Raw genomic sequence first — 16,824 nt, 5'->3', positions numbered from 1 at the left:
AGAATGAAAGTCTGCCCCCTATAGGATCCGTTACCGGATAGGGGTCCGTTCCTTCATGCTGCCTTAGAGGCAGCAGCAGGCTCCTTGGCCTGCTTATCTTTGTTCCAGGTCCGATTGTCTCCAGACCGCCTTGGACTGAGCAAAAATTCCCTCTTGTTTTGCCTTAGAGGAAGAGGATGCCACACCTGCCCTGAAGTTTTTAAAAGGTACGAAAATTAGACTTTTTTTTTTTTTTTTTTTTTTTGCCCTTGATTTAGACCTATCCTGAGGAAGGGCATGACCTTTTCCTCCAGTGATATAAGCAATAATCTCCTTCAAACCAGGCCCGAATAGGGTCTGCCCCTTGAAGGGAAGTTAAGTAGCTTATTTATTAAAGTCACGACAGCTGACCATGATATAAGCCATAGCGCTCTGCGCGCCAGTATAGTAAAAAACAGAATTCTTAGCCGTTAGTCTAGTCAAATGAACAAGGCATCAGAAAACAAAGGAATTGGCTAGCATAAGCTTGTCAAATATATTCATCCAATGGAGTCGCTTAACTGTAAAGCCTCATCAAGAGACTCAACCCAGAACGCCGCAGCAGCAGTGACAGAAGCAATGTATGCAAGGGGCTGCAGGATAAAACCCTGTTGAATAAACATTTTTTATCCATTGGATCTAAAAAGCACAACTGTCCTCGTCAGAGGTAGTGGTACGCTTAGCTAGAGTAGAAACTCTTCTCTCCACCTTAGGAACTGTCTGCCAGAAGTCCCGTGTGGTGGTAACTATTAGAAAACATTCTTCTAAAAAATAGGAGGGGAAGAGAACGGCACACCTGGTCTATCCCATTCCTTATTAAAAAAAATTTTTAGTAAACCTCTTTAGGTATTGGAAAAACATCAGTACACACCGGCACTGCATATTATTTATCCAGTCTACACAATTTCTCTGGCCCTGCGATTGTACACATTCATTCAGAGCAGCCAAAGCCTCCCTGAGCAACAAGTGGAGGTTCTCAAGCATAAATTTTAAATGTAGAAATATCAGAATCAGGTTAAATCATCTTCCCTGAGTCAAAAAAAAAAAAATCACCCACAGACTAAGCATATTGTGAGGTAGTATCATACATGGTTCTTAAAGCGTCTGTATGCTCTGTATCTACCCCCAGAGCTAACTGCTTTCCTTTAATTTCAGGTAGTCTGACTAATACTGCTGCCAGAATATTATTCACCACCTTTGCCATGTCTTGTAAAATAAACGCTATGGGCGCCCTTGATGTACTTGGCGCCATTTGAGCGTGAGTCCCTGAAGCGGGAGTCGAAGGGTCTGACACGTGGGGAGAGTTAGTCGGCATAACTTTCCCCTCGACAGAATCCCCTGGTAAAGAAACGCTATGGGTGCCCAAGATGTACTTGGCGCCATTTGAGCGTGAGTCCCTAAAGCGGGAGTCAAAAGGTCTGACACGTGGGGAGAGTTAGTCGGCATAACTACCCCCACGACAGAATCCTCTGGTGATAATGTTTTTAAAGACAAAAAATGATCTTTATTGTTTAACATGAAATCAGTACATCTGGTACACATTCTAAGATGGGGTTCCACCATGGCTTTAAAACATAATGAACACAGAGCTTCCTCTATGTCAGACATGTTAGAACAGACTAATAATGAGACTAGTAAGCTTGGAAAACACTTTAAATCAAGTTAACAAGCAAATATATAAAACGTTACTGTGCCTTTAAGAGAAACAAATTTTGCCAAAATTTGAAATAACAGTGAAAAAAAGGCAGTTAAACTAACAAAATGTTTACAGTGTATGTAACAAGTTAGCAGAGCATTGCACCCACTTGCAAATGGATGATTAACCCCTTAATACAAAAAACAGATTAACAAAACGAAAAATATGTTTTAAACAGTCATAACAGCTCCTACTTTTGAAGCCCTTTTGAGCCCTTCAGAGATGTCCTATAGCATGCAGGGGACTGCTGAGGGAAGCTGAATGTCACTGTTTGTAATTTTAACTGCACCAACTGTAACTTTTATACTATAACAGTGGAAATTGTTTCTATGCAAAATTTAAGCCAGCCATGTGGAAAAAACTTAGGCCCCAATAAGTTTTATCACCAAACATATGTTAAAAACGATTAAACATGCCAGCAAACGTTTTAAAACACATTTTTACAAGAGTATGTATCTCTATTAATAAGCCTGATACCAGTCGCTATCGCTGCATTTAAGGCTTTACTTACATTACTTCGGTATCAGCAGTATTTTCTTAGTCAATTCCATTCCTAGAAAAATATTTTACTGCACATACCTTATCTGCAGGAAAACCTGCACGCCATTCCCCCTCTGAAGTACCTCACTCCTCAGAATGTGTGAGAACAGCAAATGGATCTTAGTTACGTCTGCTAAGATCATAGAAAAACGCAGGCAGATTCTTCTTCCAAATACTGCCTGAGATAAACAGCACACTCCGGTGCCATTTAAAAATAACAAACTTTTGATTGAAGAATAAACTAAGTAGAAAGCACCACAGACTCTCACAACCTCCTATCTATGTTGAGGCTTGCAAGAGAATGACTGAATATGGCAGTTAGGGGAGGAGCTATATAGCAGCTTTGCTGTGGGTGGACTCTTGCAGCTTCCTGTTGGGAAGGAGAATATATTCCATAAGTAATGGATGATCCGTGGACTGGATACACTTAACAAGAGAAAATATATTTAAAACTATGGGGCCGATTTATTAACGACCGAATGCATCTTTATGCATCTGTTTCCGCGTGAGTCTTCAGGTTTGTCAGAAACAGGACAGAAGCAGCGGTCTTAACTTGTCCGCGACCTCTGAGGCGGTGGACAGCAATCCGCCTGATCCTATACGATCGGGTTGTGATTGACAGGGGGCGGCATTGCACAAGCAGTTCACCAGAACTGCTTGTGCAATAATAAATGCTGACAGCGTATGCTGTCGGCATTTATCGATGTGCGGCAGACATGATTTGCTACAGCGGATCATGTCCGTCCACAGGATAATAAATCTGCCCCTATAACTTAACTGAACATCTTGACTACTAATCCAGTTACTGTAAGCATGCAACAAAATTCATCCCCAGTCAGTTTTATCATATTGTCAGTTGACTTACAAAAATGCATTAACACATGGGTCACACCTTCTGATTCAATTTGGGCTTCCTTGTATATGCATTCCATTCCATTAGAAGCAAATATGTTTAAATTAATTAAACTGTACAAATTACAAATCTGATAAAACCAGAAAATTGGGTAAATAGTTGAAATGCTAAAAAAACTGGCGTTTGCCAGGCTTTTCTTGGGACTTTAGAAGAAAAATTTACACATCATATGCGAAAGTAAAACATTGTGGCCATAGGTTTTAATATACATCTTGGAATATTTTGTAGGCTCTAATTGAATGAAACCCTACTCATTGGTAATTTATACTTGCATTTCTGCAGTTTGTATTATTTTATATTACTTATCACACAATAAAGACAAGTAGACTGAAACGAGATTACAGGGCTCTGCTTCCTAGACAGCCTACAATCTAGTTATTATGTTGTACGTGTAAATTAAAGAAGAATTGTTTTGGGGTTGGGGCTTTAACACAATTAGTTATTCCTTTAAGTTTGTTTTTTTGGAGTGTCACCTGCCTTACCTATGTATATGGCCTGGCATGAAGATCAAAAAGGAGGGTCCACTTCTGATGTGTACTTACTTATTCATTGACTTTATTGATTAATTATGTCAAATGTGAATTAAATAAAAGCAAGTAAAAAGATGTAAAATCTGCTTTACTGCACATATCATTCTTAAAACTTACAAACCTCTCTCCAGAAATCTGTTTTGAGTATGGGTTCACAATGTGAAATGTGCCATCATTTTAATGAAGGGATCATTTGTTTATATAAGATATTATGTCTTAACATCTGATTAAACATAGCTCCACTGAAGTGCAAAAACTATTTACCGGAACCGGGTCACCAGCTCTTTGGACATACATGCTGATCTTCAAATAACCTTTCACCGTGCTGCTGTGATTTTCAAGTTGGCATAAACGTATCCATTTATTCTGAATGACATGGCCTTCAAAGGATAAAAAATTCAAGAAACATATACAGTCTGAGCATGCATACTAAAATAACAATAAAATATTAACTAAACAATATATATATATAAGAAGTAGACAACTATGCAATTTTAATACAACAGTAGTTATTAAATGAGATATGTGAATATCCTCATTCTGCAATATCAAGATCATTACCTGGTGCATGGTAGACAGATCCAATGTCATACTAGGAGAAAACAAATAGAAGTGTAAGAAACCCAATGGCAATATGACTTAGGCTAAGCAGAGACAATAAATGAAGAACAGAAAATATTAATTATGTTTTTAAAACAAGTATTTATATTAGCCGTTGACAAAACTGAAAGTACAAATGTGGGAAGCATCTAGCCTGGGGTCTAGATGCAAGCCTCTCCTTCATTATCTGTGGTCCACAGGGAGGTTATAAAAAAAAAATGTTATGCTTACCTGATAAATTTATTTCTCTTGTGGTGTATCCAGTCCACTGATTCATCCATTACTTGTGGGATATTCTCCTTCCCAACAGGAAGCTGCAAGAGGATCACCCACAGCAGAGCTGTCTATATAGCTCCTCCCCTAACTGCCACTCCCAGTCATTCGACCGAAGACAAGCAAGAGAAAGGAGAAACTATAGGGTGCAGTGGTAGTTTAAAAATAAATAACACCTGCCTTAAAATGACAGGGCAGGCCGTGGACTGGATACACCACAAGAGAAATAAATTTATCAGGTAAGCATAAATTTTGTTTTCTCTTGTAAGGTGTATCCAGTCCACGGATTCATCCATTACTTGTGGGATACCAATACCAAAGCTATAGGACACGGATGAAGGGAGGGACAAGGCAGGCGCTTAAACGGAGGGCACCACTGCCTGTTAGACCTTTCTCCCAAAAATAGCCTTCGAGGAAGCAAAAGTATCGAATTTGTAGAATTTAGAAAAAGTATGAAGCGAAGACCAAGTAGCTGCCTTACAAATCTGTTCAACAGAGGCCTCATGTTTAAAAGCCCATGTGGAAGCTACTGCTCTAGTAGAATGAGCTGTAATTCTTTCAGGAGGCTGCTGGCCAGCAGTCTCATAAGCCAAGCGGATTATGCTTATTAGCCAAAAAGAAAGAGAAGTTACCGAAGCCTTTTGGCCTCTCCTCTGTCCAGAGTAGATAGCAAACAAAGCAGATGTTTGATGAAAATCCTTCGTAGCTTGTAAATAAAACTTTAAAGCACGAACCACATCAAGACTGTGTAATAGACGTTCCTTCTTTGAAGAAGAATTAGGACATAGTGAAGGAACAACAATCTCCTGATTGATATTCTAATTAGATACCACTTTAGGAAGAAAACCAGGTTTGGTATGTAAAACTACCTTATCTGCATGGAAAATCAGATAAGGGGAATCACACTGTAAAGCAGATAACTCCGAAACTCTTCGAGCTGAGGAGATAGCTACTAAAAACAGAACTTTCCAAGATAAAAGTTTAATATCTATGGAATGCAAAGGTTCAAACGGAACCCCTTGAAGAACTTTAAGAACTAAATTTAAACTCCATGGCGGAGCGACAGGTTTAAACACAGGCTTGATTCTAACTAAAGCCTGACAAAACGCCTGAACGTCTGGAACCTCAGCCAGACGTTTGTGCAAAAGAATAGACAGAGCAGAAATCTGTCCCTTTAAGGAACTAGCTGACAATCCCTTCTCCAATCCTTCTTGGAGAAAGGATAATATTCTAGGAATCCTAACCTTACTCCATGAGTAACCCTTGGATTCACACCAATGAAGATATTTACACCATATCTTATGATAGATTTTCCTGGTGACAGGCTTTCGAGCCTGAATTAAGGTATCAATGACCGACTCGGAAAAACCACGCTTTGATAAAATCAAGCGTTCAATCTCCAAGCAGTCAGACGCAGAGAAATTAGATTTGGATGTTTGAAGGGACCTTGAAGTAGAAGGTCCTGCCTCAGCGGCAGAGTCCATGGTGGAAAGGATGACATGTCCACCAGATCTGCATACCAAGTCCTGCGTGGCCACGCAGGAGCTATCAAAATCACCAAAGCTCTCTCCTGTTTGATCTTGGCAATCAGATGAGGGAGCAGAGGAAATGGTGGAAACACATAAGCCAGGCTGAAGGACCAGGGCGCTGTTAGAGCATCTATCAGCGCTGCCTAGGGATCCCTTGACCTGGACCCGTAACAAGGAAGTTTGGCGTTCTGACGAGACGCCATGAGATCCAGTTCTGGTTTGCCCCATAGTTGAATCAGCTGGGCAAATACCTCCGTATGGAGCTCCCACTCCCCCGGATGAAAAGTCTGCCGACTTAGAAAATCCGCCTCCCAGTTCTCTACTCCTGGGATATGGATAGCTGAGAGATGGCAAGAGTGAACCTCTGCCCATAGAATTATCTTTGAAACCTCCAACATTGCCAGGGGGCTTCTTGTTCCCCCCGATGGTTGATATAGGCTACAGTCGTGATGTTGTCCGACTGAAATCTGATGAAACTGACCACAGCTAGCTGAGGCCAAGCCTGAAGAGCATTGAATATCGCTCTTAGTTCCAGAATGTTTATCGGAAGGAGTGCCTCCTCCTGAGTCCACGAGCCTTGAGCCTTCAGGGAGTTCCAGACAGCATCTGTCGTTACTATAGTCCAATCTGGTCTGCGGAAGCTAATCCCCTTGGACAGATGGACCTGACATAGCCACCAGAGAAGAGAATCCCTGGTTTCTTGATCCAGATTTAGTAGAGGGGACAAATCTGTGTAATCCCCATTCCACTGACTGAGCATGCAAAGTTGCAGCGGTCTGAGATGTAGGCGGGCAAACGGTACTATGTCCATTGCCACTACCATTAAACCGATTACTTCCATACACTGAGCCACTGAAGGACGAGAAGTGGAATAAAGAACACGGCAAGAGTCTAGAAGTTTTGACAATCTGGCCTTCGTTAGGTAAATCTTCATTTCTACCGCATCTATCAGAGTCCCTAGGAATTAAACTTTTGTTAGAGGTGATAGAGAACTCTTTTCTTCGTTCACCTTCCACCCATGGGACCTCAGAAATGCCAGAACAATGTCCGTATGGGACCTGGCGATTTGAAAAGTCGACGCCTGTATCAGAATGTCGTCTAAGTAAGGGGCTACTGCTATACCCCGCGGCCTTAGGACCACTAGGAGGGACCCTAGAACCTTTGTAAAGATTCTTGGTGCCGTGGCCAACCCGAAGGGAAGAGCCACAAACTGGTAGTGCCTGTCTAGAAAGGCAAACTTGAGAAAACAATGATGATCTTTTTGTATCGGGATGTGAAGATAAGCATCCTTTAAGTCTACAGTAGTCATATATTGACCCTCCTGGATCATAGGAAGGATGGTTCGAATAGTCTCCATCTTGAAGGATGGTAGTCTGAGAAATTTGTTTAAGATCTTGAGATCTAAGATTGGTCTGAATGTTCCCTCTTTCTTGGGAACTACAAACAGATTTGAATAGAAGCCCTGCCCCTGTTCCTCCTGCGGAACTGGGTGGATCACTCCCATAACTAGGAGGTCTTGAACACAATGTAAGAATGCCTCTCTCTTTATCTGGTTTGCAGATAAATGTGAGAGATGAAATCTCCCTTTTGGGGGAGAGGTTTTGAATTCCAGAAGATAACCCTTGGACACAATTTCCAATGCCCAGGGATCCTGGACATCTCTTGCCCAAGCCTGGGCGAAGAGAGAGAGTCTGCCCCCTACTAGAACCGTTTCCGGATCGGGGGCTGCTCCTTCATGCTGTCTTAGAGGCAGCAGCAGGCTTGTTTCCCCTTGTTCCAAGCCTGGTTAGGTCTCCAGACCGGCTTAGACTGGGCAAAAGTTCCCTCTTGTTTTGTGTTAGAGGAAGTTGAAGCTGCGCCACTCTTGAAGTTTCGAAAGGGCCGAAAACTAGACTGTTTGGTCCTTAATTTGTTGGACCTGTCTTGAAGAAGGGCGTGACCTTTTCCTCCAGTGATGTCAGAAATGATCTCCTTCAGTCCAGGCCCGAATAGGGTCTGTTCTTTGAAGGGAATGTTGAGAAGTTTAGACTTTGAAGTCACGTCAGCTGACCAGGATTTAAGCCATAGCGCCCTACGCGCCTAAATAGCAAAACCTGAATTTTTAGCCGTTAGCTTGGTTAAATGAACAACGGCGTCAGAAACAAATGAATTGGCTAGCTTAAGGGCCTTAAGCTTGTCAATAATATCTTCCAACGGGGTTTCAACCTGTAGAGCCTCCTCTAGAGACTCAAACCAGAAAGCCGCAGCAGCAGTGACTGGGGCAATGCATGCAAGAGGCTGGAGAATAAAACCTTGTTGAATAAAAATTTTCTTAAGGTAACCCTCTAATTTTTTATCCATTGGATCTAGAAAAGCACAACTGTCCTCGACAGGGATAGTGGTACGCTTAGCTAGAGTAGAAACTGCTCCCTCCACCTTAGGGACCGTCTGCCACAAGTCCCGTGTAGCGGCGTCTATAGGAAACATCTTTTTAAAAACAGGAGGGGGAGAGAACGGTACACCTGGTCTATCCCATTCCTTAGTAATAATTTCAGAAAACCTCTTAGGGATTGGAAAAACATCAGTGTAAGTAGGTACTGCATAGTATTTATCCAATCTACATAATTTCTCTGGGACTACAATAGCGTCAAAGTCGTCCAGAGTTGCTAAGACCTCCCTGAGCAATATGCGGAGGTGTACAAGCTTAAATTTAAATGTAGACATATCAGAATCAGGTTGAAGTATCTTCCCTGAATCAGAAAAATCACCCACAGATTGAAGCTCCCCTGCTTCAGCTTCAGTACATTGTGAGGGTGTATCAGACATAGCCACTAAAGCATCAGAGAGCTCTGTATTTATTCTAGTCCCAGAGCTGTCTCGCTTTCCTTGCAATCCTGGCAGTTTAGATAATACCTCTGTAAGGGTATGATTCATAACTGCCGCCATATCTTGTAAGGTATATGCAATGGGTGCGCTAGATGTACTTGGCGTCCCCTGAGCGGGAGTTATAGGCTCTGACACGTGGGGAGAGTTAGACGGCATAACTTCCTCCTTGTCAATTTCTTCTGGTGATACATTTTTTAAAGCCAGAATATGGTCTTTGTAATCTATAGTAAAATCAGTGCATTTGGTACACATTCTAAGAGGGGGTTCCACAATGGCTTCTAAACATAATGAACAATGAGTTTCCTCTATGTCAGACATGTTTAAACATAAGACCAGCAAGCTTGGAAAACACTTTAATAACTGTGAACAAGCAAAAAATAAAAACGGTACTGTGCCTTTAAGAGAAAAAAACAATCACATAAACTGCAAAACGCATGAAAAAAGCAGTAAAATCTACGAAATTTTTACAGTGTGTATAATAGACTGAAATAGCATTGCACCCACTTGCAAATGGATGATTAACCCCTTAGTTTCAAAACCGGATCAAAAAAACGATATATCAGTTTTTAAACAGTCACAACCAACTGCCACAGCTCTACTGTGGCTCCTACCTGCCCATACAATGACTTTGGAAGGCACAAAAACCCTGTAGAGGGGTCCTATATGTCAGGGGACTCCTTCAGGGAAGCTGGATGTCTCAAGCTGCAAAAACTACTGCGCAATTAAGGCACGAAAATAGGCCCCTCCCAACATGTACTCACAGTGAGAGGGCCTTAAAAAACTATCCCTAGGCAAAATCTAGTCAGCCATGTGGAAAAACCGGGCCCCAGAATAAAGTTTTATCACCATATGTAGTAAACGTTTATATACATCAAGCAAATGTTATATCTATTAAGTAATGAGAGTAAATAACAAAAATATTACCCTTTACAGCAAGCATGATACCAGTCGTTATTAAATCACTGTAATCAGACTTACCTTAAATAAATCAGGTACTGTCAGCATTTTCTAGCTTATCATCTCTCTAGAAAAATGTAAAACTGCACAAACCTCAGAGCAGGAAACCCTGCACGCTATTCCCCCAGCTGAAGTTACCCATCTCTTCAGTTATGTGTGAGAACAGCAGTGGATCTTAGTTACAACCTGCTAAGATCATCAAAAAACTGCAGGCAGACTCTTCTTCACCTTTCTGCCTGAAGCCAAAATAGTACAACTCCGGTAACATTTGAAAATAATAAACTTTTGATTGAAGATAAACTACATTAATTCACCACATCTCTCTAGCTACTTCCCTTGTCGAGAGCTGCAAGAGAATGACTGGGAGTGGCAGTTAGGGGAGGAGCTATATAGACAGCTCTGCTGTGGGTGATCCTCTTGCAGCTTCCTGTTGGGAAGGAGAATATCCCACAAGTAATGGATGAATCCGTGGACTGGATACACCTTACAAGAGAAATAGGGCCAGGACAGGTGAATTAAAAAAAAGAAAGTAGGGAATGGAAATAAGGGTGGAAATGAGTAGGGAAAAAAGTATAAAGGGAAATATAAACTAACGCTAATAGACTTATTAGCTGAATGCAAGATGAACATTTTATAACTGTGCCACAAAAATAATTTTTGTTTTTTAATATTCTTGTTCAGTTCATAATATTAACTTTCACACGTTAGTAAAGATCATTGATTAAAACATAAATGCAGGGGTATGAAAGTACTTACATTAAAACTTCCTATGAGAGAATCGTTTCTGATAGCTCTTGAGTTCAGCACCTATATAAAGGATACATTTATATTTATGTTCAACATATATTTACTGATCTTAAACGGACAGTGTACACCAATTTTCATATAACTGCATGTAATAGACACTACTATTTAATAAGATGCACAGATACTGATCTAAAAATGCATTAAAAACCTGTTTAAACACTTACTTACAAGCTGCCAGTTTAGCTCTGTTTAAAAGGTAGCTGGAAAGCCCACTGCAAGTGGGAAATAAGACACTCCCCCTCCCCCTTCTTTTGCATATGAAAAGACCCTTTACACAAACAGGAGCAAGCTGGAGTAGGTATCTGACGGTATTCTCCTAAAACTTTGGGGCTTGGTTAGGAGTCTAAAAATCAGAGCAATGTTATTTAAAAATAAGCAAAACTATACATTTAAAAAAAAAAAAACTTTATGGGCTATATAAATAGATAATCTACAAAACATTTATGCAAAGAAAAAATTAGTGTATAATGTCCCTTTAAGTAAATACCAATGGAGATGTTATAACAAAAATTTTCTGGACTCAGGGCCGGCCTTAGGGCAAGGCGACCTAGGGGGCCCCACACTCGTGCACTTTACAGGGGGCGGCACCAGGGCAGGCAGTACTCTTAGATACCACATGACCACATGCTGAGAGGGAGTGACAGGGTAGCGGATATTGACGTGCAGGGGTCAGATCGGATGTGACCGTGTTTTATCCCTTCTGCCCAGCGGTACCTCGGCTCCTCAGCAAACTCCACAGCACAGTCATCCAAAAGTAGGTACACACCACTAATATTTACTAAGGCCAGGCAGACGATAGAGTATATGTTTGCGGTGGCGGTTCCTGCCAGTGCCCACCACTAGACTCCCCTAGCACTTTTTGAATCCTGGGGTAGTAGTAACCCTTATTAGCTAGTCACTGGGTAGATGGAAAAGTGTCTAACTGACAAGCACAAATCTTTGCAACTGTCACTAAAACTCTGATATAAATTAATATTAGTTACATAACGGCCCACAATAAGTTCAGTTTTCTCTTTGAAGAGCTATAATAAACATGCAGGTATATCAAGCTTTAAATGCAATTTGCAGCACTAAAAGATTTAATACAATGTGTAGACTGTTTTTTCAGGTTACTCATAATGGAAGACCATCCGTTTATATACATTCTTTATGTTAAAAGGGTTAAATGATTTTTATAACACAGTTAACACTGTATTTTAGGAAAGGAATATGACTGTATAACTGACATGACTATTGATTATCATATATATGTATATCTGTCTATCATCTCTGTCTATCCTCTCTTCTCTCTGTCTTCTCTGTTCCCCACTTTCCTTTCTTCTTTCTTTACCGTCTCTTCTCTCTCTGTGTACCCCTTCTCTCAATATTCCTTTTTACTCTGTTTCTTTTCTCCTTTTCCCCCTCTAACCCTTTAATCTCACCACTGTCTATCATGCTTTCATCTCTATCTCCCCTCTATCCTTCCATTATCTCTCCACTCTGTTCCTGCTCCTCTCTCATCTTCTCTTTTGCTCCCACTTTTTTCTTCTCCATCACTCCCCCTCCTCTATCCATTCTTTTTCCCTTTACTGCCCCTTCTCTATATCCCTTGCTCATATCTGCCCCCTCAATCATTCCTCTCTTTCGCCTAGATTACGAGTCTTGCGTTAGCCTTAAAAAGCAGCGTTGAGAGGTCCCCCTAATCTGCTGCCCCCAATGTCACTGCAACTATATTAAATGTATTAACCCCTAAATCTAAGTCTAACCCTAACACCCCCTAACTTAAATATAATTTAAATAAATCTAAATAAAATTACTACAATTAACTAAATTATTCCTATTTAAAACTAAATACTTACCTAGCAAATAAACCCTAAGCTAGCTACAATATAACTAATAGTTACATTGTAGCTATCTCAGGGTTTATTTTTATTTTACAGGTAACTTTGTGTTTATTTTAACTAGGTAGAATAGTTACTAAATAGTTATTAACTATTTAATAACTACCTAGCTAAAATAAATAGAAATTTACCTGTAAAATAAAACCTAACTTAAGTTACAATTACACCTAACACTACAATATAATTAAATTAATTCCCTAAATTAACTACAATTAAATACAATTAAATACAATTATCTAAAGTACGAAAAAACATAATTTATGCTTACCTGATAAATTTATTTCTCTTGTAGTGTATCCAGTCCACGGATCATCCATTACTTATGGGATATTAACTCCTCCCCAACAGGAAGTGCAAGAGGATTCACCCAGCAGAGCTGCTATATAGCTCCTCCCCTAACTGCCATTACCAGTCATTCAACCATAGGGTGCAGTGGTGACTGTAGTTTAATGGAAAAATTACCTGCCTTAAAGTGACAGGGCGGGCCGTGGACTGGATACACTACAAGAGAAATAAATTTATCAGGTAAGCATAAATTATGTTTTCTCTTGTTAAGTGTATCCAATCCACGGATCATCAATTACTTATGGGATACCAATACCAAAGCTAAAGTACACGGATGACGGGAGGGACAGGCAGGCTCCTTATACGGAAGGAACCACTGCCTGAAGAACCTTTCTCCCAAAAGCCTCCGAAGAAGCAAAAGTGTCAAATTTGTAAAATTTGGAAAAAGTATGAAGAGAAGACCAAGTTGCAGCCTTGCAAATCTGTTCAACAGAAGCCTCATTCTTAAAGGCCCAAGTGGAAGCCACAGCTCTAGTAGAATGTGCTGTAATTCTTTCAGGAGGCTGCTGTCCAGCAGTCTCATAGGCTAACCGTATTATGCTACGAAGCCAAAAGGAGAGAGAGGTAGCCGAAGCTTTTTGACCTCTCCTCTGACCAGAATAAACGACAAACAGGGAAGACGTTTGTCGAAAATCCTTAGTTGCCTGTAGATAAAATTTCAGGGCACGGACTACATCTAGATTGTGTAGCAGACGTTCCTTTTTCGAAGAAGGATTAGGACACAAAGATGGAACCACAATCTCTTGATTGATATTCCTGTTAGTGACCACCTTAGGTAGGAACCCAGGTTTAGTACGCAGAACTACCTTGTCTGAATGAAAAATCAGATAAGGAGAATCACAATGTAAGGCAGATAACTCAGAGACTCTTCGAGCCGAGGAAATCGCCATTAAAAACAGAACTTTCCAAGATAACAACTTGATATCAATGGAATGAAGGGGTTCAAACGGAACCCCCTGTAAAACATTAAGAACTAAGTTCAAACTCCATGGTGGAGCAACAGTTTTAAACACAGGCTTGATCCTAGCTAAAGCCTGACAAAAAGCTTGAACGTCCGGAACTTCTGACAGACGTTTGTGTAAAAGAATGGACAGAGCTGAAATCTGTCCCTTTAAGGAACTAGCGGATAAACCCTTTTCTAAACCTTCTTGTAGAAAAGACAATATCCTCGGAATCCTAACCTTACTCCATGAGTAACTCTTGGATTCGCACCAATATAAGTATTTGCGCCATATCTTATGGTAAATCTTTCTGGTAACAGGCTTCCTAGCCTGTATTAAGGTATCAATAACTGACTCAGAAAAACCACGTTTTGATAAAATCAAGCGTTCAATTTCCAAGCAGTCAGCTTCAGAGAAATTAGATTTTGATGTTTGAAGGGACCCTGGATCAGAAGGTCCTGTTTCAGAGGTAGCGACCAAGGTGGACAGGATGACATGTCCACTAGATCTGCATACCAAGTCCTGCGTGGCCATGCAGGCGCTATTAGAATCACTGATGCTCTCTCCTGTTTGATTCTGGCAATCAATCGAGGAAGCATTGGGAAGGGTGGAAACACATAAGCCATCCCGAAGGTCCAAGGTGCTGTCAAAGCATCTATCAGAACCGCTCCCGGATCCCTGGATCTGGACCCGTAACGAGGAAGCTTGGCGTTCTGTCGAGACGCCATGAGATCTATCTCTGGTTTGCCCCAACGTCGAAGTATTTGGGCAAAGACCTCCGGATGAAGTTCCCACTCCCATGGATGAAAAGTCTGACGACTTAAGAAATCCGCCTCCCAGTTCTCCACTCCCGGGATGTGGATTGCTGACAGGTGGCAAGAGTGAGACTCTGCCCAGCGAATTATCTTTGATACTTCCATCATTGCTAGGGAGCTTCTTGTCCCTCCCTGATGGTTGATGTAAGCTACAGTCGTGATGTTGTCCGACTGAAACCTGATGAACCCCCGAGTTGTTAACTGGGGCCAAGCCAGAAGGGCATTGAGAACTGCTCTCAATTCCAGAATGTTTATTGGTAGGAGACTCTCCTCCTGATTCCATTGTCCCTGAGCCTTCATAGAATTCCAGACAGCGCCCCAACCTAGTAGGCTGGCGTCTGTTGTTACAATTGTCCAGTCCGGCCTGCTGAATGGCATCCCCCTGGACAGATGTGGCCGAGAAAGCCACCATAGAAGAGAATTTCTGGTCTCTTGATCCAGATTCAGAGTAGGGGACAAGTCTGAGTAATCCCCATTCCACTGACTTAGCATGCACAATTGCAGCGGTCTGAGATGTAGGCATGCAAAGGGTACTATGTCCATTGCTGCTACCATTAAGCCGATCACCTCCATGCATTGAGCTACTGACGGGTGTTGAATGGAATGAAGGACACGGCATGCATTTTGAAGCTTTGTTAACCTGTCTTCTGTCAGGTAAATCTTCATTTCTACAGAATCTATAAGAGTCCCCAAGAAGGGAACTCTTGTGAGTGGAAAGAGAGAACTCTTCTTTTCGTTCACCTTCCATCCATGCGACCTTAGAAATGCCAGTACTAACTCTGTATGAGACTTGGCAGTTTGAAAGCTTGAAGCTTGTATCAGAATGTCGTCTAGGTACGGAGCTACCGCAATTCCTCGCGGTCTTAGTACCACCAGAAGAGCACCCAGAACCTTTGTGAAGATTCTCGGAGCCGTAGCCAATCCGAATGGAAGAGCTACAAATTGGTAATGCCTGTCTAGAAAGGCAAACCTTAGATACCGGTAATGATCTTTGTGAATCGGTATGTGAAGGTAAGCATCCTTTAAATCCACTGTGGTCATGTACTGACCCTTTTGGATCATGGGTAAAATTGTCCGAATAGTTTCCATTTTGAACGATGGAACTCTTAGGAATTTGTTTAGGATCTTTAAATCCAAGATTGGCCTGAAAGTTCCCTCTTTTTTGGGAACCACAAACAGATTTGAGTAAAACCCTTGTCCTTGTTCCGACCGCGGAACCGGATGGATCACTCCCATTAATAAAAGATCTTGTACGCAGTGTAGAAACGCCTCTTTCTTTATTTGGTTTGTTGACAACCTTGACAGATGAAATCTCCCTCTTGGGGGAGAGAATTTGAAGTCTAGAAGGTATCCCTGAGATATGATCTCTAACGCCCAGGGATCCTGGACATCTCTTGCCCAAGCCTGGGCGAAGAGAGAAAGTCTGCCCCCCACTAGATCCGTTCCCGGATCGGGGGCCCTCGATTCATGCTGTCTTAGGGGCAGCAGCAGGTTTCCTGGCCTGCTTGCCCTTGTTCCAGGACTGGTTAGGTCTCCAGCCTTGTCTGTAGCGAGCAACAGCTCCTTCCTGTTTTGGTGCAGAGGAAGTTGATGCTGCTCCTGCTTTGAAATTACGAAAGGAACGAAAATTAGACTGTCTAGCCTTAGGTTTGGCTCTGTCTTGAGGCAGGGCATGGCCTTTACCTCCTGTAATGTCAGCGATAATTTCTTTCAACCCGGGCCCGAATAAGGTCTGCCCTTTGAAAGGTATATTAAGCAATTTAGATTTAGAAGTAACGTCAGCTGACCAGGATTTTAGCCACAGTGCTCTGCGTGCCTGAATGGCGAATCCGGAATTCTTAGCCGTAAGTTTAGTTAAATGTACTACGGCATCTGAAATAAATGAGTTAGCTAACTTAAGGGCTTTAAGCTTGTGTGTAATCTCATCTAATGGAGCTGATTCAAGTGTCTCTTCCAGAGACTCAAACCAAAATGCTGCTGCAGCCGTGACAGGCGCAATGCATGCAAGAGGTTGCAATATAAAACCTTGTTGAACAAACATTTTCTTAAGGTAACCCTCTAACTTTTTATCCATTGGATCTGAAAAGGCACAGCTATCCTCCACCGGGATAGTGG

This window comes from Bombina bombina, chromosome 6 (genome assembly GCF_027579735.1).
Source record: "Bombina bombina isolate aBomBom1 chromosome 6, aBomBom1.pri, whole genome shotgun sequence".
NCBI classification, from domain to species: Eukaryota; Metazoa; Chordata; class Amphibia; order Anura; family Bombinatoridae; genus Bombina; species Bombina bombina.
Note: the sequence above shows the minus strand (reverse complement) of the source record.